This window comes from Cetorhinus maximus, chromosome 4 (genome assembly GCF_964194155.1).
Source record: "Cetorhinus maximus chromosome 4, sCetMax3.hap1.1, whole genome shotgun sequence".
Taxonomy (NCBI): domain Eukaryota; kingdom Metazoa; phylum Chordata; class Chondrichthyes; order Lamniformes; family Cetorhinidae; genus Cetorhinus; species Cetorhinus maximus.
The window spans coordinates 19,421,296-19,446,166 of record NC_135882.1 but is presented as its reverse complement, the minus strand read 5'-3'; the positions used below and the strand labels follow the sequence as shown (position 1 = coordinate 19,446,166).

The following is a 24,871-nucleotide window of genomic DNA, read 5'->3' as shown; positions in this document are numbered from 1 at the left end:
GGAATAAAGCAGTTTGTGATTTGAAACAATTTTGCATCCCAAACTGTTAGCACAATCTGCTGTTCTAAAGATTGAAGAGATCCATGTGGGAAAGGCAAGGGAGTGCTTTTGTTACATCCCCAGTTTAGGCTATAAACATAGGGGAGTGCAGGTCAATTCCCAAAAACATAAGATGCCAAGACCATTTAAGAGGGTGACTGATGCTACTGGACCCGAGAGGGAATCCACATCAGATAAAAACTGTGTTACAGTCTCCTCTTTTCCCAAGAAGCAAACCAATTTCCTTAAATTTCCATCACAACTGGATTTGTAACATTTAGAATTACCTTTAATGCTCATCTGAACCTTTAGAAGGATGTTAATATCCTTCCTACAATTAAATAATCAGGACACCACACAATGGAATTTGGCCTGCCTTATATGCCACAAAATATAAATTTTTAATCATTGTACCTGTTAATGCTTTATTGTGGCATAAATGAGCTACCGGGTTGCATTATGCTGCAGCTTTCTTAGATTTTCCAATTATAACCCCAGGATTTTTTTCTTGATTACTCATCGCAGTATCCAATGTATCAAACCTTTTTCTAATTTTAAAGACCAACATCAGATCTCCTCTTAGTCTTCTCTTCTCCAGAGAAAGAGCCCCAGCCTGCTTAATTGTTTTCTCAATTCTGCTAATGTAACTTGTAACTCTTTTCTGCACTATCCATCTACTCTGCAAGCCAATTAGTGGTTTCTTGTATTTTGGCACAGCTTCCACCTTATTATCCATAACCCCACAGGCCCCCCGCCCCCAACCACCGATTTGATATCAACTTCAAATTTCAGTTCTAATTCCCAAGTCCAAATCATTGGTATGGATGGTAAACAATAGTGGCCCCAGTGCCTATACCTATTGGAGTTTAGAAGAATGAGAGGTGATCTTATTGAAATATATCAGGTCTTGAGAGGGCTTGATAGGGTGGATACCCAGAGGATGTTTCCTATTATGAGGGAGACTAAAACTAGGGTACATTTTAAGATTAAGCAGTCTACCTTTTAAGACAGAGATGAGGAGAATTTTTTTTCTTAGAGGGTCGTTAGTCTGTGGAATTCTCTTCCCCATTGGAGACTGGGTCTTTACATTTATTTAAGGTTCAGTTAGATAGATTTTCCATAGGAAAGGGAATCAAGGGTCATGGTGGGGTGCAGACAGGAAGATGGAGCTAAGACCACAACCAGATCAGCCATGATCGTATTGAACAGTGGAGCAGGCTTGAAGGACCAAATAGCCTAATCCAATAATCCTATGCCAATCCCTTCAGGACACTGTGTTCCACTTTCTGCTAGTCCAAAACCTTCCCTCAAATCCTACCCTTTGTTTTGTAGCCATCTTTCAATCAACCCTGCTACTTGGCTTCTAAGGTAAACTGCTCATTAATTTTAACCCTATTCAGATTTCTTATATTGTTCAAACCAGGTGGGGATTTGCGTTCCCTACTTGATGTTTACGGAAGAACAAGACTGCTACAATACATGCTGCTGCCGGGTTAGCTTCGCAATCCTTCTCCATGATACACCTCTGATCTTCAGACGTTATATAAGAATGTGCAGTGTACATTCAGGTGTTATTATTTCAGTAAAGCCAGCCTGCATGTTGAATTGTGACCCAACCACACACCAGAACTTTTGCTGGAAGCCCACAAATATAAAAAAGGTCAAACTAGATGGACAGCAGAGCAAATTAATTTGACTGGTTTTACCAGAACAAAATTCTAGCTGCACTTTAACCAATCCTAGAATAGAATCACACAGCTCAGAGGATGCCATATATAACCAATCATGCCCATGCCACCTCTTTCAAAGCCCTGTCCAGTTTAGGCCCATTTATTTAAATACAAGTAATGCTGGACAGGTTGAAATAGAATTCATCGACTAGCATGTTTACTTGTGTGGGAACTAAGGTATTCTAACCACCTTTATTGTTCTTACAGAAAGGGATGATATCATGTTTTATTTCTAATTTATTTCACATCAAATTGACTTTAATGGAAGGTAGTTAATCATTTCAAGGAAAAAAAAGCTTCACGTGATTTGTTATTGACAAATGCAATGTCATTCCAGTTATCATTTCACTTCTGGCAATTTCTGCAGCATCAGTGCACAGGAACAACGCCTGAATCAGGTGGAGAACACCGGCAGCCAATATATTCATTGGCAGCTTACCATTAGCACTCCATGAGGCCAAGGGACATGTGCAAAAATATTTTTTTCCAGCTTCATAACCAGTCAATTGTACAATAACAACCAGGCATGCAGTGACCAGTAGCCAAATATAAGGAACGACCAATATAATACACTTCTATCACTTGAATTGAGTCTGCAACATGCACTCTCTTACACCGTGAAGGCTTCCAGTGCCCCTTCAACTCTCTTACACAGTCATCTAAGAATTCATGTCGTTCCCAGGTTAAAAACAGAAAAAAATGGGAGAAATTCACAAGAAGGCAATCGGAAAGAGATAGGCAGGTTCATGGTTCTAAATCACTCCCCATCACAATTTACTAACTGCATGTAATACACTTTGCACCTTCATTTAGCACTTCAACCCTTAACAAAACCATCAGCTACCACTTTGTAAAAAATGCTGCTTCTGATCAGGGGTCCCTGTGAACAGTTGTCTGGTCATTATTTATCAAGGCACTAGCTGACTCCTGGGTAACACCAGCATTTCTCATTTTCCAGAATTCTATTCCTCTTTCGTCATCCCCAGATCAGTTAGACACACAGATCTTTTTTTTCTCTAAATATGCACACAGAGATTAGAAAAAATGTGATCACATTGTGTATATAAAAAGCAGACCAAGCAGTTGCACTACACATTTATGAAATATTTGCTTAAAATGAAACATTTAAATATTGCAGAAATTGATTCACTCTCCATGCATTCCAGTCCTGTGCTGGACAATACTGTATATTCCTTAGAACTGATGGGGTGGGGGGGTGGGGAGGTGATTTGGGCACCTGAGTGAAGTATTGTGGCTGGAAATACGACGGGTGCTTCTTTCCTCTTTGTGTTATGTGTAACTAAATCTGCAATGCTGTAATGCAATGCCCCCCCCACCCCCACCCCATTGGAAGAATTTGATGCAGTAAAGACATTCTTGTGGATGAACTGGTGTGAGCAAATTTGCTCAACTTGGTTTTAATTCGAACCGAGCTGGACCCCTTAATTTGCCTCCCAGCCCTGTGACCATTGCAGTGAGAGCTGGTGGATGTCAATACAAAAGGGACGAGGGGGAGGAGAAGCCGCCCCTGCTATCTGTAAACTTCATTTCGCCCAGCAACAGGCAAGGCAGCAGCTGCGAAAGTAATCCCGTCAAGTTCAAAGCAGAGAACTCCGAAATTCCCTGATCCCAGACCCAGTCTCCTCAGTAACGGTCTGCTGAGGATGACCGAAGATAAAACAGCGAGTCGAGCTGGGCGTTTTAAAAGATGTCTCACTCAGCCTCTCGGGTGGGCAGGCTGAAATCTTCAATTGCATTCCCTTGCCAGTGCCGACCGACAGCAGAGTAAAGAGATGGAAACGAACCCCCTTCCCTTATTGCCCACAGGCAGACAGAAGGAGAGGGGTTGGCTCAGTAATCCCCGCAGAATGGATCTGTGCTATGCTGCACCCAGCCCCATTTACAATACAGCTAAATACAGACACACAGAGAGAGACAGAGGATAATCCAATTCCCTGCTTCATTCAACACGCGAATCTCCAAATAAAACTCACCCAAACACCCCGATCTTCCCCTGGCTGCAGGTTCAGTGAAGTGGCAGGGGCGGTAAAGCTGTCTAATTCTTGCCCTCCCAGTCCAGATCTGAACCCTTCAGTTTCCACCCCCCCCACCCCCCCACCACGATAGATCCGGCTCAATAGAAACAGTGAAAGACCCACTGACGTCAGCCTCTAGCTCCATGTGTGGCCAATTGGAGAAGCAACTCGAGGGATGGGAAAACATCTCTGAACACAGAAGCAGAAGTGTAAAAGATCACAAATCAAAAGCCGCCCCCCCTGGTCCCCACAGCTTAAACACCAGGCCACATTTGCTGGAGGATTCACAACGCAAAGATCAAGGGGAGCAGGAAATGCTGTAACATAGTTCCCAGTGCAGAGAGGAAGGCTTGTGGCTGAAAAGTTATTCATGTGTATAAACTGGGCAGGGGGAATTGACACTTGGAAAATAGGAACGCTTTGGATTTCCTACAGCTGTTACAGGTATAACACATGGTAGAAAAAAAAATAAGCTGGCCCCAGAGCATCAACAGAAGGAGTTGGCAGAGCAAAGCCATACTACAGGCTGCGAGGCAGTATGGGTGCTGCTGCACTGGCAGACATGGGAACAGGTGAGGGTAATGAAGTGGAAGAACAGCAGCTAGCACAGCAGCTGTTGCCAAAACAGAGTGACACACCCGGGTCTTGGGAAGGATCAGTGCCTGAGGGGGTGAGTTTCATTATTCTTTTGTGGGATGTGGGCATTGCTGGCTGGGCCAGCTTTTATTGCCCATCCCTAACTGCCCTTGGGAAGGTGGTGGTGAGCTGCCTTCTTGAACTACTGCAGTCCTTGTGGTGTAGGTACACCCACAGTGCTATTAGCAAGGGAGTTCCAGGATTTTGACCCAGCGAAAGTGAAGGAACGGCAATATATTACCAAGTCAGGATGGTGTGTGGCTTGGAGGGGAACTTGCAGGTGACGGTGTCTGCTGCCCTTTTCCTCCTAGGTGGTAGAGGTTGCAGGTTTGGAAGATGTTGTCAAAGTAGCCATGGCAAGCAGCTGCAGTGCATCTTGTAGATGGTACACACTGCTGCTACTGTGTGCCAATGGTGGAGGGAGTGAATTTTTAAGGATAAGATGCCAATCAAAAGGGTTGCTTTGTCTTGGATGGTGTTGAGCTTCTAGAGTGCTGTTGGAGCTGTACTCACCCAGACAAGCGAGAGTATTCCATCACACTCCTGCCTTGTAGATGACAGACAGCATGTGGGGAGTCAGGAGATGAGTTACTCTCCACAGAATTCCCAGCCTCTGACCTGCTCTTGGGGCCACAGTATTTATCTGGCTGGTTAAGTTTTCTGGTCAATGGTAATCCCCTCTCTGCCATCTTAATAGAATAAACCCTTCCAGACACAGTCGAACAGCCGCACCACGTTATCAGCAGCAAAGAAAGCCACGAACAGTCTCCAACCTTCAGTTGCTGGTGTTTCTGGGATTGCTCAGTCAATCTGCTGTGCATTGCAATAATTCTTTTTGGTCAGTCAGGCATTTGAAACATGTTCTTCAAGCCAAACTTATGAGAAATCCACATTAAGTATAGTTTCCATTTGCCTGATATGCAGCACATGCTCTCCCCTGTGTGAGACACGCTTCATTTACCTAAGCTAGGGATTAACAACCTTAATAACAAGAAGAGCCATTTAAAAAAAATTTAGTCAAAAATGCAATATTTTAAGAGCCACTGTGTTGTTACTCAAATTCCAAGGATAATGAGAAACAAGACAGAGACAGGAGGTAGACATATTTATATTTGTGTAAATGAGAAGATGGATGCAAAAAAATAGAAATGATAAAAATAACTTTTATTTTAATACAAATTCTGCTATTGGATTTTTTTGAAGAGTCATTTGATTTTGGACAGGTTGAAAAATGCAGCTGATCTGGCGAGAATGACCCCTTTTCCATTCTCATATCACTGCTAGAAACCCCATTAAAAAGTTAAGCCTTGTTCAATGAGGTCTAACATTTTTTTACAGTGATCTCGGTAATAACTACTGCTGAATAACCTATCTGGCCCTGAAAAATATGTTGAACGGTGTTAATTGTCTTTGCAATGATTAATTGCTATATTTTAAGCTGCATTTATTAAATAATTAGAAAGGAAATTTAAGGATTTTCATGATATCTCAGCTTCTGCCTTCACCTCAAGCGAATGCCCCAACCCTTATTATTAAAATTCCAATAAGTGATTTGATTTTAGTGCTTCCCATTTCCTGTTTGGCTGCCTGTGAGAATTCCTGAATGTGATTGGCTGCTTGGACAGCTGGAGATTCCCATTAAAGAACACTACAATCAAATGCACAGCAAAAGAATTGAAGTTCTCTCCACAGTAAGGCTTTCTTCAAGGTTAGCAGCAAGTTCCCTTGCTTCACTCAGACTGCAAAATCCAGGCCAGGATTTAGGCTCCTCAAAGTTTATATAGGACTATGATTGGAAATTAACTGGCTACTACTACACATCTCACTGGCGGGAAATGCTGGTAAGCTTCTTCACTAAATCCATTCTCCCTGTTGTGATACTTGTTTACAGGGTTATCTGAAGCTGAATGGGAAAGAACCCCCAACTACAATGATAGGTACATATCTCGGTCCCCTTAATCAGACAGACTGGAAGATCATTCATCGGCAATGCCCTGGAGTACTGTGGTATGATGTGTCTGTATTCCATTGTAGTGTAAAGGTGCTCGGAAGAGCAAGAGTTAATGTGGAACTGGAGAATAGCACCGCCCACGGTATGATGTATAGAGTCACATGGTAATAGACTGAGAGAACAGTCTAGAGAGAACACTCTGGAACCAGCCTTCATGGAGGCAGCAGTACCATATATGACAGTAACCTGGGATCTGTAAATAATTAAAGGTTAACAATAAAGGCTTCATGTTTAAATATACAAGCCTCAAGATCTCATCATTGTGACATCTAAAGAACCCATATTACAACATAGTTGGCAGCGGTGGGAGCTCCTAAAAGATATCACATCAGTGGTGACCTGAAAGGTGCCAGCATTTTAAACAATGAATCCAGAACAGTATCCTAAGGTATGAAACACTAAAAGCAGCTGAAGCCAAACTAGAGAGACATGCACCTAAGAGGAAAATTGAAGGAACAATTGAAGAAGCTTTGCTACAGCCTTAGAAGTTGAGGAATCCACCAGAGTGAGTGGAAGTTTATTGCAAGACCTCCGAGTGATGCAAAGTTAAAAGAAAAAAAACCTGGTTTATTCACAAAGGCAGGTGAGTAAAAATACAAAAAATTGCAAGACCCTGAGTAACACAGAGTCAAAGAACCTGGACAATTTACCAAGATGGTGAGAAATGTTACAAAAAAGAAACTGTACTTACATTATAGAATACATGGTGGCTCCGAGGCTCAGCAGATTGCAGCAGTGGTAGCCATGCTGCACTAAAGTTAAAAACAAAATAACTTAAATAAGAATCGGCTGGCAGAGCTAAAGTTTGAGAAGAAAAACTGCAGAGTAAAGAAGAAGCTGCTAAAAAAAAAAGAAAGTTACCTGACAAGGAAAAACAAAGGGCAGGCAGTGCAGAAGAGAAAGGTGCTATCGCTTTAAGTTAAAATAAATGGGTACCAGTCGGACCACGAGTCTGTCAAAACTCCAAAGAAAAGGACCTGCAAACAAAAAAGGAAACAAATCACAGAAAAAAGCAATACACCTACCTTGAAAGTTTAGGAGAACTCATCAAAACCTAAAAAAGCACAGGAAACTCAAAGCTCAGAAAGCCGACAGCTACCAGAGACAGCCTGAGTAAAAAAAAAATGGTTACGGCACTGATAGCCTTAAAAGGGCAACAACATTTAAAGTGGTAACTACAAGAAGAAAAATGGCCATGGACAGCAAATTAGAAGAGCCAGGTGCATTTTTGCTATGGAAAGGGCTAAACCAGACCCAAGAGTGGGAGTTTTGGAGAAGACCATTTTTAGTGTACAGGAGAAGTACAGGATTAAATAAGGAATCAGAAGCAGCACAAGTTGATAAGTTTTTATTCATATTTGGTTCACTTGCTGGTGAAGTACTCCACAGCCAATGTATAGCTCACTACTCGACAACATTTAGTGAGATATTAAAAGGCTTTGACAGATAGTTTAAACACCAAGTTATGGAGAACGCAGACCGTGGAAGAAGATCTAGCATGCCCCCAATAAAACATCAAGAGTAACAAGAGACTCCAGAGAGAGGACAACTCTTAATAAAGCACTGGGGGCAACAACAAGAGAGCCCAGAGAGAGGGCAATGAAAGACCCTAGAGAGAGGGCGACAGAAAGCCCCAGAGAAAGGGAGCCAAAAGACCCCAGAGCGAGGGAGACAGATGGTAGTGCAGAGTGAGCAGATGGCTATGGATGAAGGAAAGCTACCTGAGGTAATTCAAAATAAGCAAAATGTGCAAAAAGTAAATGAAACTGTTCTACAGGAAAATGTTTGCATCAAAGCTGAACTGGAAGATTTGAAGCTTAAGATTCAAGCTGAGTATATACCTTTGAAAACACAGGATAAACTGAAGTCTTCAATGAGCCAAGCTGTTCAAGATTTGAACAAACAAATTTCAGAGATGACACAAAGATACCAGATGGAGATAATGATCCTCAGATCCACAGTTGGCTAAGCAAAGCGGGAATTTGGAAAATTCAACCAGATGTGCAGCCAGGCAAAACAGCAGGCAGAAAAAGCACACAAAGAAGCTGCCATCCTGAAAGATTCCTTGAGGTATCAATATGTAGCCATGGAAAAACATGAGGAGCTACAGAGGATATTGAAAACTACTTCAGAACACGCTGCATTGGAAATATCAGTAGCAACAAAATGATGCACTGCAGCCCAGGGTGAGTTGGCAAGAGGTCAACAAGAAAATAAGCAGCTGAAAGAACAATTGATTGTCCTTCAAGGAAAATGCAAAAGAAATGCATACCCATTCAACAACATGAAGAAATGAAGACCGTCTTAGACAGCAGAATGGAAGCATAGCAGAAGAAACTTGAAGAGACTCGGAATTACTGGAAAGCTCAAGATGAGGCAAGCAAACTTTGCACATAAAAGGAAAACTTGTTGAAAGACCTTCACACACTACAAGGATCCCTTAGGCCAAAGTTTATTCTTCTGGAAAATTACAAAGAGAAAGAAAATGAATTTAACACCACTCTGATGAACCAGTTGGCAGAGAAGACTCAGCAATGTTCAACATTCCAGGAGGAAGCCGAAAGCTACAAGAAAGAGACTGAAGCGCTGAAGAGGCAGTTGAATGGAAAAGAGGAGACATTGAAAGGAAAAGCTGTAGAAGTTTCCAAACTACGAGCAGATAGTGAAGCCATGAATTGCACAATTACAGAGCTGAAACAAGTTAAGACTTCGCCGGAGACAGACCTGGCCAACAGTGAAACCAAAATGATGGACAAGGACAAAGTTCTGTTGCAGACAGAGAAAGAAAAGACAGAAATGAGATTGGAAAATGTAAATCCAACAATGAAGCACAAAGCACTAGAAGAAAGGAAAGTTGAGCTGAATGAAAAGATTCATAAGCTTGCAAAATGGTTTGAAAATAAAACAGAAAACAGATGTTTGGCTGAGATTGCAAAACCATGTGAAGGTTCCATTTGCAAAATGTATACATCCAGCAAGAACATGGTGGACACCATGGATAAAGAAAATTCGAGTCCACTCTAGGAATGAACGGTGTGCACATTCCCTTTGGAAGGAATGGGACAAACCCGCAGTGTCCAAAAAAAAGCAGATGGGTTATTAATAAAAAGAAATGCAGCTCAAAGGAGCGGAAAAAGCGACTTAAATGGAGATAGCCAAGTAGCAGGAACACCGAGTACTACTACCATTCCTCCAAACGTGACAGGCAGAGATATGGAAGAACTGACAAGCATCAAGACGATCTGAATTTATAAGATCAGAGACTTGAGATGGGGGAGCAGAGATAGCAAGCAAAGATTGGATTACAAATAGTTATGCTCCATTGGAAAGGAAAGTTTTCTTTGGAGAAGAAAGGGGAATGTTGTATGATGTGCCTGCATTTCATTGTAATGTAAAGGTGCTCAGCAGAGCAAAGGTTAATGTGGGACTGGAGAATAGCACCGCCCATGGTATGAAGTATAGAGTCACATGGTAAGAGACTGCGAGAACAGTCTAGACCGAAAACTCTGGAACCGGCCTGCATGGAAGTAACGGCACCATGCATGACAGTAACCTGGGATCTGTAAATAGTTAAAAGTTAACAATGAAAGATTCATGTTTAAGTCTGCAACTCTCAAGATCTCATCATTGTTGTAGTATGGGTTCTTTAGGTGTCTCGGAGTACCATCGATTAAGCTAGACAGGCATAACATGAACAAGTCCACCAGAAAGGACATTTCCAGGCATGTAATTTGGAATCAACTCAATCCCAAAGAGACCTCACCCAGCCTGAAGCCAAACAGGTTTATCTGCATTAAATAGGTCCCAAATGCCCTTTTCACCATGCATGTGTTACAGTGCACAGTTATGATATTACAATTTTTTTCAGAAAATTTGTTTTAAAGGTTACATTTTTCTATAAAAAAAACTTGGACTGAGTTTAAACACTGTTTCAAAATGTCTCCAAGCTACAGACAGAATTGTGGATTACAGACTGGGTCTCCTCTTCCAATAGGGCAAAATACATTCCTTAATTTGATTATGGTTCACTGTTGTCACATCCAGGACATAACAAAGTGTTGGCGCCTCATTGTAAGAATGTAAATTGTACCTTGGCCAGGAAAAAAGCTCAGAATCACAGGCGGGAGAAGGGCTTTTTGAAGTGTCAATGCCTTATTTGGGAGATGACTTGGTATTTTGTACAGGTCACATGACAACAGCGGCCATCTAATTGAAAGGGGCAGGAAGCACCAGATCCACAGCGAACCATCTCGAAGAAGCTTAAACCCAGGGAGAGATGAAGAAAGACACCTAGAAACAGCCATGGCTTTTGCTGTAAATAACTGGGCAGTTTGAAAATGCCACACCTGCAGAACCAGAAGAAAGGAATCTTCTCTCCTGCCTGTAAACCTGATTTAATCGACTAGGCTCATGTGTTAAAGCAACCTCCGGCAATGCGACAGTAGAAGCCATCGTGCCTGCAGAGTTAATCCTACAACTTCAAAACCTTCACTTCAGACAATGCAACATCTCAACTTCAAAATATCAGGCCTGCACCGAATATGGACTGAACTGATCCAATTTTAATAAATATCATTTTATCTTCATCTGTGTGTATGTGATCTTCAATCTTTATGGACAGAATTTTCAGCCTGTCGGGCGGGCGGGTGGGCGACCCCGCCGGAGAAGGGGGCCCCGCCGTCATTTTATATGGGCGGGCCAACTATCCGCTATGCTATGCGCTTCCTGTGCGGGTGGGGAGGATTCCGTAAAAGAGAGAGTGCGCTCGTTCACGCATGCGCACGAAAGAGCGCACATCTCCCTGAGGCTAAGTGCTGCCTCAGGGAGATTGCTTCCACATTGAAAAATATTAAAAATAGAAAAAAAAATTCCCTAACATGTCCCCCTCATGTGGCAATGTCACATGAGATGGGACATGTTCATCATTTACATAATAACTTTATTAAAAATGTTATAACCCTGCATGAAACCTCATCCCGCCGATGGATGAGGTTTCATGATTTTTCTAGTTCCCGCCGGGGCTCCTGGCCTGCCCACCAACCTTAAGGTTGGACGGGCAGGTCCTTTAATTGTTTCAATGATCCTGTCAATGGCCTCAATTGGCCATTGACAGGTCGGCAGGCGAGCAGCTGATTTTGCTGTGGGCCCACCTTCCTGAAGATTTAAATGGGGCGGAATAACGTCGGGGGTTCCCCCTGACATCATCCCGCGTCATTTTGTGCGTCGGCGAGCGGGCCCCGCCCCCTGCTCGCCGACGGCAAAATTCAGCCCATAGAGTGAAATAAAATCACAGAATCAGAAGGAGACCATTCAGCCCATCGTGTCTGCACCGGCTCTCCAAATGATCATTATGACCTAGTGCCATTGCCCTGCCTTTTCCCCGTACCCCTGCACATTGTTTCTATTCAAATAATCACCTAATGCCCTCTTGAATGCCTTGATTGAACCAGCCTCCACTTCCAGGCAGTGTATTCCAGACCTGAACCACTCACTGTGTGAAAAAGCTTTTTCTCACGTCACATTTGCCAAAATAGCCTTTTCTTTCTTTTAGCTTTGCTGCTGGGCTATTTTTAAATTGGTTTTCTCACTCCATGGGTAAGAAAATACACACACGCACACATATACAATATATTATTCACAGGCGACTTTGGGTAAGCACCTTTTAAAGTGTCTGTGATGCATGCAAACACCAACATAGCGTTGATATCCAACTTTCACTGAGGACTGACTAAAATCTATAAATGCCGGGCATTGTATTTAGTGTGATCATCACAGAGTCTGTAATCACTTTTGATTTTCTCTTTGTTATTCTTGGAAAGGAGATTAATGCTAACAAAAGAAGATATTTTAAAGTCAATGTACATGGCACTCCATCAATCACTTCATCTTTCACTTCCTGCTATGAGCTGGATTTAAAATATTGCATAATAATGAAAGTCCACAATAGTATTCACGTGCAGTGACTGGAGTTTGCCTGGTGCCAGGGTATTGTACAAAAATGTATCCATGCCTTAGAGCTTTATTTGGAGCCCATTGCTTGGATATGAATCAGAAACCACTATGAAAGTTAATAGAATCCTTCCTAACCCGCCCCCAACCCTGCCTGTGAAATATCTGCCCATTAACAACCCCTGCAACAGGAACTCCAAATAGACCAAAGTCCAGCTGATAGAATGAGCCACATGGAACAATCATTGGGTGCATGTCGGACTGGGGAACCTGACATAAACTGTAGCACAAAGATCCTGATCATAGTCGGAGAAGATGAGGACATGTTTCCAAATCCAACGACGATTATTTGATTATAGTGTAAGGATTTATTGTGTACACTTGTTTGCTGCTTGACACACCAATGTGTGAACTACTATAAGCTAAATTTAATTTCAGCAGTTCGCATTAGCATACATCAATCTGTGTTCCTGCTTAAAAAAAAAAGTTACTCTGTTCATTAGCAGAGTCTGGGGTGTAGTAAGTAATTTCTGTTCCTGGTGTACAGTAATTCAGCAGGCAGAATAGTGTCAAAAAGCATAGGAGTTTCCACAGCTTCTAAAAAATCATATTTTTAAAAAGATTTTAAATGATATAAAAGTTATTCAGAATCCTCCCTTTAGTGAGGGCTGATAATTGTATATTAAACTATGGAATAAGAAGGACTGATCACTTTCAATCACCCCTGCGCCAGCTCAAAATTGTCTTGTTCCAACGGAGCAAAATCATTAACATTTCTTTTTAAGGAAGACAATTGGTGCCACATGGCCAGGTATAAAATGCAGCATCAATGGACTATATGTTAGCAGAATGGTTTTCAGAGACTTCAAACAGTGCTCATTCACTAAAGGCACAGTCCTTTCAAGGAGATTTTAAACCAAGGTCTCCTGATGTATAAAAGCAAAATACTGCAGATGCTGGAAATCTGAAATAAAAACAGAAAATGCTGGAAAAACGCAGCAGGTCTGACAGCATCTGTGGAGAGAGAAACAGAGTTAACGTTTCGAGTCTGTATGACCCTTCCCCTGATGCATGTTGGCTCAGTTGGATGTTAAAGTTCACTATTTAAAAAAGAGTGTCTTAAGCAGCATTCCGCACTCAATCAACACGCCAAATAAGATTAACTTCTCACTCATTTCACTGCTGTTTGTGGAATCTTGCTGTGCACAATGTTACTTGTGTTCCCCTACATTGCACCACATTGCACTCTAAATAAGTTATTGTATGTGGAGCACTTTGGGATATTTCTGAAATGTGAGACCAGCGATGAATCAATCTAGGTTTTTTTTATTTTCCCAAATATGTCAATGTTAAACTCTTGGGGGAGAATTTTCTCCCCGTTGGGCGGGCGGGCTAGGGGGGGGGAGCGGGCGTGGGCAGGCGCACAGCTGATCGCCACCCGCGATTGGCTGGGCGCCGCCATTTTGGGTGGGTGGGCCAATGAAGGCCCGCCCAGCATGACGCGCACCCGGAAGCGCTGAGCGCTCCCTGTGCGGGCGGGGGGGAGGAGGAAGAGTTGGGGCCTGCACTCTCCTGCGAGCATGCGCACAGAAATCTCCCTGAGGCAGCTTAGGATTCCTGGTTAATAGTGAACAGCGATCCACTTCCATTCAGATTTCGCTGGATACTGGACATTTGCAATTTTTTGACAAAGCTAAAGTCTCGTTGAAAGGAGTGCGCCTTTGGTGAATGAGGACTCACTCTGAAAACCACACTGCCAACATAAGGGGGAATCCTGTGGAAGTGACAGGAGTCTCATCCACCGACCCCTGGTGAGAGCCCCACATCGCTTCATTTCAGGAAGGCCTTCTGCATCTTGTGCTGCTCTGGCACTTAACAGGCCAGCCGTGGGCCTTCCCCCTGGGTTAAGGGCCCCGGGTGTGGAAGTCTCAACCGCTGAGAGCTGCTGACCAATCAGAGGCCGGGCAGCTCTTCCGAGGAGGCGCTGGCTGCTACCAGTACGACACCCACCAAAGGCCTTGGACTGAGGAGGGAACCCAGGCCACCGGCGAGGGATGGTGAGAAGGGGGCTGCAGGAAGGGGACCATGGAGAGAAGGGCTGTTGGCAGCAAGGGCAATGGGGCTGGCTGTCAGCGGGCCTGGCCCCATCCCGATGCCCGGCCTTTCAATCAGGCTCAGAGTGCCATTGAACGAGGGCCCGCCTTCCCAGGAGACCGCAAGCAAACATGCCAGGGTTTGCTTGTCGTGCTTCCCGCAGGACAATCCTCCCCCTGCCCATTACTACCGGTGGCGGCAGGATGTGGCCCTTACGTGGGTATTAATTACCCACTTAAGGACTTCGATCGGCAGTGGGATGGGAAGGCCGTCCATGGACCTTCCTGCCACGGACTTAACCAAGATGGAGGTGGGAAGGTGGTGGGACCCCCCTTCTGCCACACTCCTGCCTGATTAAATGCCCTTGCCACCAAACTCATCAGAGGGGAGGGCACAAGAGTCTGCCCATATAGTCCATCAATGCCTCTTTTTCACCTGGCCAAATTGTTTCTTTCAAAAGAAATGTTAACAATTCTGCTCCATGAGCATGTTTTTGTACAGAAATGAATCAGCACAGCACTAGTCGGTGTTTATATTGATGGCAGAGAACCAGAATAAAATCCAGACAGGCAGGAACAATAGAGCAGATTTTCCGATCAGCACTGTTTTGGTACAAACAATTAACATGCTTATGCCAAATGTTTGCCTGAATTTGTGTTGCAGGCATTAAATAGTTTAAAATGAAATGATTACGACCCTAATTAAAATAATACAGACAGGAATTTGATGCAAGCACGTTAAATATGCACATTAAATTAAAGTATACCCCAGTGTATATTAAAATAATAAACTTGAAAGTGACTGTTGGTAATATTAACAGATAAATGCTTCACATGTTGATGTAACGTTCCTCTATCCTCACTTAGACCATTCCTCAGCTGAATCATTTCCAGGTATCTGGTATTCTATCGCAATATAATCACTCCCACCATTGGTATCAGGACATTAAAGTTACCAATGTTGTTACTGGCGATTTACCAAGTCAGAACAGAGCCCATTCACAAACTGCTGGCACTCACAGAATACAGAGGTCATGTTCGGGCCACTTGATGCCAACTCCAATAACAGGGCTTCTTGCAGCAGAATTGGCCACTTCTAAACTCCCATGAATAAATCAAACTTCAAGAGCATCAAATGTATGAACAGGCCATCCAAGTCGACTTGGCTTTCCGACGGAATTCTAGCAAAATTAACTGGACTCAGCCACATGGTACAAGAAGGGGAAATTGCTCAGGGTTTCCAGTCCTGATCAACCCTGCCGAAGGGTGCACATTGAGTGAGGATGGTCTCAGGTTCAGCTGTGATGTTCTCTAATGTTAACCGTCCACCCACACCCATTGTCTAAGGCTCATAAATATAGATTGGCCACATGGGTGCAGTAATGAATAGTGACAAGGTGGCACACCACCACCGGTTTAATTGCTTTCTTTATTCTTCAGGAAGGACTTGAAGGCTTTTGTGAGGGTACAGAAGAGATTTACTAATATGGTTCCAGCAAAGAGAGATTAAAAAGAATGACTTGCATTTATCCAGCACCTTTTACAACCACCAGGCATCTCAAAGCACTTTACAGCCAATGAAGTACCTTGCAGCATAGTCAGTGTTGCAATGCAGGAAGCACTGCAGCCCATTTGCGCACAGCAAGCTCCCACAAACAGCAATGTGATAATGACCAGGTAGTCTGCTTTTGAGATGACGATTGAGGGATAAATATTGGGCAAGACACTAAGGGTAACATCCCCACTCTTGTTCAAAATAGTGCCATGGGACCTTTTACATCCACCTGAGAGAGCAGACAGGACCTCACTTTAGCATCTCATTTGAAAGACAGCATCTCCTACAGTGCGGCACTCCCTCAATCCTCCACTCGAGTGCCAGCCTCGATTTTATACTCAAGACCTGGAGTGGAACTTGAACACACAACCTTCTGACTGAGTAATAAGAGTGTTACCAAATGAGCCATGGCTGACATAGCATTTACAGTTGTGCAGATAAACTGGAGAAGTTGGGATTGCTTACCCCAGAATAGAGATGTTTGAAATCATGAAGGGTTGAGTTGAAGACAGGGGTTTTCTGTGCCCACCAGCATCTGGCGTGATCGGTGGCATGAGCTGACAATATGGCGTGATTGGTTTTACAATGGCGGGAAACCAGTTTGCAATCATCTGCTCAGCCCACCGACAGTGGGCCGCGTTTCCCACCATCAGTCATTGGGAACCTCATTGTAATACATCAGCATATAATTATCAGGCAAGCCCATGAAAATCGCACCCCCCCCACCACCCCCACCGCCCCCTGGATTGTCCGGGAAAGCACACCGACCTGTTTCACAACAACATATATAAGGTGTGCACTTTGCAGGCTGCACTTTGAGGGGAACTCAGAGCTGAGTACACAGTAACATTGTAAGGCAGACATAAGACGTAAGACAGACATAGGAGCAGAAATTAGGCCATTCGGCCCATCAAGTCTGCTCCGCCATTCAATCATGGTTGATAAGTTTCTCAACCCCATTCTCCCACCTTCTCCCCGTAACCTTTGATCCCCTTACCAATCAAGAACCTATCTATCTCGGTCTTAAACGCTTGACTGGGTCACCTGTTGGACTTCAAGCTTGAGGAGCATTCAGGGGGTGGGGAGGTGTCAAGGCCAGGCCTGCATTGAGGCGACTTGTGGTGGGAGGGCATGCGCAGCCCTGCCATTGAATATAGTGCACAAGCATCCAGGGTGGGGATTCGGGGTTGGGGTTAGGGTGGGCGAAGAAAGTGACCACACATTCGGGAAACCTGCATAAAGTGAACATCCCTCTGAAACTCAGACAGTTCAGGCACAACCACATTGATATGATTAGGATCGGGCTTCTAGCTTGTCTGCCCACTCTAGCAACGCAGAGGCATCAAAGTGCCACTAAGTGTTCTAGAGCTTTTCACCCCCTGCACAGAATGCAAAGTCATGATCGTTTTAGTGGACTGCAGGACAGTTGGATGACTCAGCGCGTTGTACAATCCCCTTGCTAAATCTGGCCATGGAGCAGTCACTGGTGGAGGTGCTCGCAGCCCCTTGCAATATCATCATCCCGGTTTGGACCAGTCTGCCCCATGGTTCAAGCTAACAGTGCAGCCTTGCAGTGCAGGTTAGGAGAATGCCTGTGCCTGAGCTGGGAGCACAGCATGCAGTCCAATGGGCAAAGCTGCTGCCAATTGGTCGAGTGGAGTGCGGTGAAGGTGGGTGGGGTTTCGGGCAGCCATGCAGCGCACTAAACTCTGGCCATTTAAGTGGTGGCCAGCGCTCTCCAGGAAGCATTAAGGGCCATCACACTTAACCAGAACAGGTTCTTAGTACACCCACACCAACCACGTGTCTTTCTCTTTCATCCTGCAGGAGGAGTACATCAGGAGCATGGAGCCTGGTGAACTAGCTGTCTGCCTGATGGCCTATAGAGCTCGAAGATGACGGAGGAGAGAGTGACTGAGGCTCCTGGCGGCACAGAGGCAGGAACAGCAACCTCAGGAAGAAGGGGCAGCTGGGGCTCCTGCACACGCTGCCCAAGAGCCACAGTGAGCGATCGCAGGCTGGCGCCTAGTGACACCCAGGGTCTATAGATGCCGTCTTTCATTCCTGCAGATGACCGAGAACCAGTGTCATCAAAGACTGCGCATGTCTAGGGAACTGGTCAGTCACATCTACCAGCTGCTGCAGGATTTGGCGCCATGTGGACATGGAGGGCATCTACTACCTGTGGCCATGAAAGTGACCGCGACACTCCATTTCCACACCAGTGGCTCTTTTCAGGGCTCCACAGGTGACCTCACAGGATCACAGAATTGTTACAGTGTAGGAGGCCATTCAGCCCATCATGTCTCCGCCGGCTCTCTGAGCATTTTAACTTAGTGCCAATCTCCTGTCTTTTCCCCGTAATCCTGCACATTGTTTCTATTTAAATAATCATCCAATTCCCTCTTGAAAGCCTCAATTGAACCTGCCTCCACCACACTTCCAGGCAGTGCATTCCAAACCCTAACTACTCGCTGTGTGAAAAAGCTTTTTCTCACTTCACATTTGCTTCTTTTGCAAAACACTTTAAAACTGTGCCCTCTGGTTCTTGATCCGTTTACGAGCGGGAACAGTTTCTCCCTATCTACTCTGTCCAGATCCCTAATGATCTTGAAAACCCCTATCAAGTCTCCTCTTAGCCTTCTCCTCTCCAAGGAAAACAGTCCCAATTTCTCCAATCTTTCCTCATAACTGAAATGTCTCATCACTGGAACCATTCTCGTAAACCTCTTCTGCACTCTCTCCAATGGGTTCACATCCTTCCTATAGTGTGGCGTCCAGGACTGTACACAATACTCCAGCTGAGGTCTAACCAGTGTCTTATACAAGTTCATCATAACCTCCCTGCTCTTGTACTCTATGTCCCTCTTAATGAAGCCTTGAATACTGTATGCTTTAGAAACAGCTCTCTCTACCTGTCCTGCCACTTTTAATGACTTATGTACATATACACCCAGGTCTCTCTGCTCCTGCACACCCTTTAGAATAGTGTCCTTTAGTTTATACTGTCTCTCCATGTTCTTTGTACCAAAGTGTATTACCTCACACTTCTCCGCATTGAACTTCATCTGCCACCTATCTGCCCACTCCACCAATGTGTCAATGTCCTTTTGAAGTTCTACACTGTCCTCTTCACAGTTTAAAATTCTCCCAAGTTTTGTGTCGTCCGCAAACTTAGAAATTATCCCCTGCAAACCAAGATCTAGATCATTTATATATATCAGGAAAAGCAAGGGTCCCAATACCGACCCCTGGGGAACTCTACTACAACCTTTCTAGTGACTGAGTTTCCTCCTCTGTCACCATGGCCTGGGCAGCATCTACCTTGTAGGTAAAGACAGATGCAAAGTATTAATTTAACACCTCAGCCATGCCTCTTGCCTCTATGTGTAAATCCCCTTTTAGGTCCCTAATTGTCTGTACTTCTCCTTTTACCACCCTTTTACTATTGATGTTCTTATAGAATAGTTTGGGATTTCTTTTTATGTTAGCTGCCAGTCTTTTCTCTGTGGGATCCCACAAGCCTCCAACACAAATGCATCCATGAGGTCACGGGTGCCATCTTTGTGAGGGCACACGACTTTGTGCATTTCGCCCAGGACCAGGACAGCCAGGATGCAAGAGCAATTGGATTCACCCAGATCTCGGGTTTCCTACAGGTGCAGGGTGTGATAAACTGCACTCACGTGGCGCTCAGATCTCTGGTGCAACACATGGCCAACTACATCAATCAACTCGCTGAATGTGCGACCACCACAACCGCATCCTGCAGTTCTGCACACGGTTTCCCGGGAGTATGCACAACTCCTACATCCTCAGTCGGTCACAGATCCCTGCAGTCTTCCAGGGTCCACAGAAGTTGCAGGGATGGCTCCTCAGGGACAAGGGCTACCTGCAGAGTCCGTGGTTGCTGACACCTGTGCAGCCTCAGACTGCAGCAGAGCGAAGGTATAATGAGGATCATGCTGCAACTTGAAACTTGGTGGAGCAAACCATCGGGATGCTGAAGATGAGGTTCCAGTGCCTGGACCGGTCTGGTGGAGCCCTGCAATATAGTCCACCAAGGGTGTCACATATCATCGTTGTCTGCTGTGCCCTTTACAACCTGGTACTGTAACGGAGAGACAAGCTGGCTGAGGAGGAGCTGGAGGTCTCCTCCAACGAGGAGGAAACTGACGGAGACAAGGGTGAGGGGGTCCTCGAAGGCGGCAATGACAGCGAGGAGGCCCTCGCACTGGCCAGGTGAGGCAGGTGTGCTCGGGAGGTTCTCATAGCTGCTAGATTTGTGGAGGATGATGATGACCTGCAATGTGGTGGCACCATAAGATCCTCACATCGTATCTGTGAATGTTTGACTCCAGTCTGGCTTATGACAGCACGAATACCCTCCATGAGAATGTTCCTGTCATGCAGACATTGTGGAGGCCATAATAGCTGCTCAGTTACAGGAAGATGATGGCAGCATGCAGTGAGGACATTCCATAGATCTTCACATTGCCTCTGTGAATGTCTGACTCCTGTCTGGCTGAGGGCAGCTCGCTTGTGCTCTGTGATCAGGGTCATACCATAGAGATGCAGCCATGAAACTTTAAAAGCACCTGATCCTTTGTCAGCCTTCAGCACCTGACCCCTTCAGGAGCACAGCGTCACTGGTCACAGATGCTGAAGAGATGGGGGCCAGCCCCACCTCAAAGGTGCTGAGAGCACACAGAGAGAATGATGGAACTCTGTGATGCCTGCCCACAACATCCTGGCAGCAATGACAAACACCGCCAAGGTGCAGACATCAGTAATGTGTCCAGGGAGTGTGAGGTTGGACCATCACTTTGGTCTGAAGGATGCACAGAGCACAGGGAAGAGGCCCTGGACTGAGACACTATCTTGTGCAGAAAGATTTCACATCTGAATGACAAGAACACTGCTCATCAGAAGGAGGAGACATTGGCAGGGAGGAATTCTTGACAATACTGAACAGAATGTACAAGTGATTAACACCCGTGCCCAGGCTGTGAACTTAATTCTTCTTAACTTTCCTAACCCTGCTGCTACATCTTGGTGCTCCCTGGACACCAACAGCGGAGGTGGAGGCAGCCTGCGGGTGTCCTCTGGAGGGCCAAGACCTGGAGGTCCCCGGCCTGCTTTCAGGGTCCTTCTGTGTGACAGTGGCACCTTCCTCGGCCTGTGGAGCTGGAGCTGCTGAGGTCAGAGGAAGAGGGGATTCGGATGGGCCGGAAGCTCCCGGAGTCACCTGGATAGATGGCCCGGAGTGTGCACCTGCTGATCCTCCTCCCTATGGGTTCCTGAAGGCCCCAAGCTGATTCCTTGAGGAGAAGGGGTAGCTTGAGTGAGGTCAAGCTGCCCCGCGCTCCTCTCGTGTACACTTTTGGAGCCCAACTATGGCATCAGCGATGGAGTTGAGCCTGTGAACCAGTGCAGGAGTGACGTCCTGGACCAAGGTCTCCATGGCGACCGCCATCCTACCAGTGTTGACCTCAGTGCGTTGGCATGCCGGTGCTATCACCTCCGCCTGAAGGCAGACGGACTCCTCCATCGTGCCTTGCAACCTGAGGAGTGCAGCGGACATCCCTTCCTGATGTTCCCGAGCTTGCCTTTGCAGCTCCAGCAACTGTGACACAACCAGTCCAGATGCTCATCATCTGACTCGGACCTAGCAGATTTCTGGTCTCCAGCAGTCTTCCAAGTGCCAGATACCAGGGTCCCTGCCGCTGCCTGCTGTGGATCAGAAAGTGTGATGTGCTCACCAGATTGTGATCCTGAGGCTACTGTAAAGCTAGGTCCCACCGAGGTGTGTGTCTCTGCGCTGGTGGAGGGTGTGGGTGAGCACTGTGACAGGACTTCAAGGAGGATGCCTCCAGATTCCTCTTCAGAGGTTTCTTCGGGGCTTGATCAGAGCCCTGGGTCATGGACTCCGTCAGCTGTTACCCAGATGTGCCTGTGGAAGTAAGTGGAGATAATTAGTACATGGCAGTGGCCTGTGAAACAGGACACATCACTCACAGGATGGTTGTCTGATGGATGTTACACTGCTGGATCCTCACTTGGTACAGCAGCGCCGACCTCACCGTCAGCACAGGAATGGTCCAGATCCTCTCCGGCCAGCTGGATGGCTCTGTTTTCAAAGTCCATGAGGACCTTGATTTCAGGCATTCCTCCATTGGCCTGTAACCTCTCCCTCTTGTTGTGTGCCAGCCTGTCCTACATGAACACAGATGGACAGAGTGTAAGCAGGATACCTGCTAGGCCAGATGATAAGCATGTGTGGGTGTTGGGTGGTCCCATGGATGGGATGAGGACAATGACAGTGGGTGTGAGAGAGTGAATGGTGATGTCCCTTGAACTGGCAGTGAGTGAGGTCCCTGTGGATGTGTGATGGGTTTGTGAGTGTGTGCGTTGAGAGTGATGAGAAAAGTGACTTACCCTGGTGGAACGGAGGAGATCATTCATCCTCTTGTGCCACTGGGTGACTGTCCATTTTTGAAGGGCGTCGGCTCTGACCATCGTTGCCACCACCTCCAAAGCCTGGTTGATTACGCCGCTGCCCATCCTGCGGCCAGAGTGGGGGTAGAGGACATCTCGGCGGGACTCCACGGCACCCAGAAGGCGTTCCAGTGACGGGTCGCTAAACCTGGGGGCTGCAGTCTTTTTGCCTTTTGTGGGCATCTTCCCTGCAGCAGTCCTGGGCTGGAAGCACTGAGAGGTGCTCGCGCAGCTGGACTTTAAATATGGCGCCCGGCGATATGAAGTGGTGAGATGATGGCGTGGCGGGCAAATGAGAGCCCACCCCCCCATTGAAACAGTGTGTTTGCCGCAAGTACATAAATAATGTGGTGGGGTTAGGGCGATACAGCATGAAAAGCCGCCATTGCAGCCGGCAGGTAAGATGCCGTTTTACCCGCTCACGACTGCACTTAGTGCAAATCTGGGACGATTCCACCCAAAGTAAATAAAGAGAAACTGTTTCCAGCGGCTGAAAGGTTGATAACCAGATGGCACAAATTTTGGATGATTGGCAAAAGAACCAGAGGCAACATGAGGAGAAACATCTTTTATGCAACAAATTTTTCAGCTTTGGAACACCACCTGATAGGCTGGTGGATACAGATTCAAAAGGATTTGGATAAATACTTGAAGGCGAACAAAAATTACAGAGGCAGGAGGAAAGATCATGGGAGTGGGGCTAACTTGATTGCTTTGAAAGAGTTGGTGCAGACTTGATGGGCTGAATGGCCTCCTTTGGTACTGTGCTGTTTTATGATTCTATCAGTCAATTGCGCAAGAGGAGATAACATTTGGAGGAAATGGTGAAAATGAAGTTAATTAAAGGAATATACTTTATTCTTTTTTGGCCAGGCACTCCATTTTTGTAAAAGCATACCAAAAGCATGTTGGGGGATATTGCATGTCCTCCAGTCGCCTTAAATTTAAATTTCACCAGCATCCAGCCTCCCTTCCACTCACTAGAGATGGTGCCCTTTTTTTAGGAATGTGCTTTGTCTTTGTGGTCCCAAAGTTGGGGTTCACAGTGACAGTGACATTCTCCACATACTTCAAAACCAAGGCGGGCTCAAAAAATGGCAATTTTGGCCGTTCTTTTGAAGTTTCCTAATTCCCCTATTTTTGAGATGAGAATCCCTCCCACCTACCAGCAGTCTCCTTCCTGCAGTTTATAGCTTCCACTTGTAGGCACCAAGTCACATTCTGTGGGTGTTTCATGCTTCGGCGTGCTTTTACAAAAATGACCATGACATGCACAACTTGACCAACTCAAAAAGAATAAAGTACTTTTCTTTAATTAACTTTATTTTGACTGTTTCTTTTTCCTCCAGAAGTTTTCTCCTCTTGTGCAACTGGCCTATAGAAGTTTAATTTCCCAAACTCTTGACTCTTAGCTATCTGTCATTATCCCTCCTTTCGAGCTCATGCATTGTGCTTCACTGTGCTGTTAGGTTAAAACTTACAAGTTGTTAGCTGTTTTGTTTGGGCCATTCAATTCAAATACTGTCTCAATAGTTTAGTTCACAAAACACGACGCCAGTGAATAATTCTACGCAAGAACGGTTTCAGTCAAGAGCTTGGTTTTCCTCGGGTAAGAACAGAAAACAATAAATTTATTAATTTTACTTTTATTCCATATAAACTAAAAAAAAAAGTTAATGGTCTCTCCACCCACAAGCCGCATCTTCTGTGCAACGTAAGTTTCTGATCGTAAATGCATTTTTACAGTAGAATGTCTCACATTATTGGTCTAAAGAGGCTAGATTTACAATGCTATCAGACAGAAGATCATCACAATGTTCTCTGTGACATGTTGTAGCTATCCAAAACGCTAAATTGGATAAACAAAGCAGTGGATTCTGTAAAAGTCAGCTTTGATATTTATTATCTATGTATACTTTGGATGCACACAGTACCATGGCAACAAGAAATGTTCAAGTTCAATAAGTGGATTAAGGAAACATCAAAGCAAAGAGATTTAATAATAAGCTATTGTCTGACATTTTAAAGCATCAGATAAATTTTGCACAGTTTTATGAGTTTGTATTCAAGAAAAAGCATTACTGTACCCACCTCATAGCAACATCTAATTATTTTTGACAATTTTTGTATACTACCTCGACCATGGGGTTGCCCCATTTTGTTCATCGTATGACACAATGGCTCTACCTGTTATCTGAATGCTTCAGCCTCGATGGATTTATTCTGTGGAGAGGCGTGCTGTAAAAAGTCAAAATAAGGGTAACTCTTATTCATAAACTTTAATGTAGTTTATCCAGCTTTTAGACACACGGGTTGAGAAAATT

General features: G+C 45.1%; 1 protein-coding gene across 2 annotated transcripts in view; it reads right to left on the bottom strand.

The window, feature by feature from the left end:
- LOC144679529 (neurocalcin-delta) overlaps positions 1-24,656 on the bottom strand; it is a 370,337-nt gene extending 345,681 nt beyond the window's left edge. Inside the window, exon 1 of one of the 2 annotated variants that reach the window (XM_078540016.1) lies at positions 24,639-24,656. The gene's annotated coding sequence lies outside the window, so the exon portion shown is untranslated. Of the gene's footprint in view, positions 1-3,763; positions 3,921-24,638 lie in introns of those variants that run through there. The other variant, XM_078540015.1, reaches the window with a different exon arrangement.
- Between the last annotated feature and the right edge of the window lie 215 nt (positions 24,657-24,871).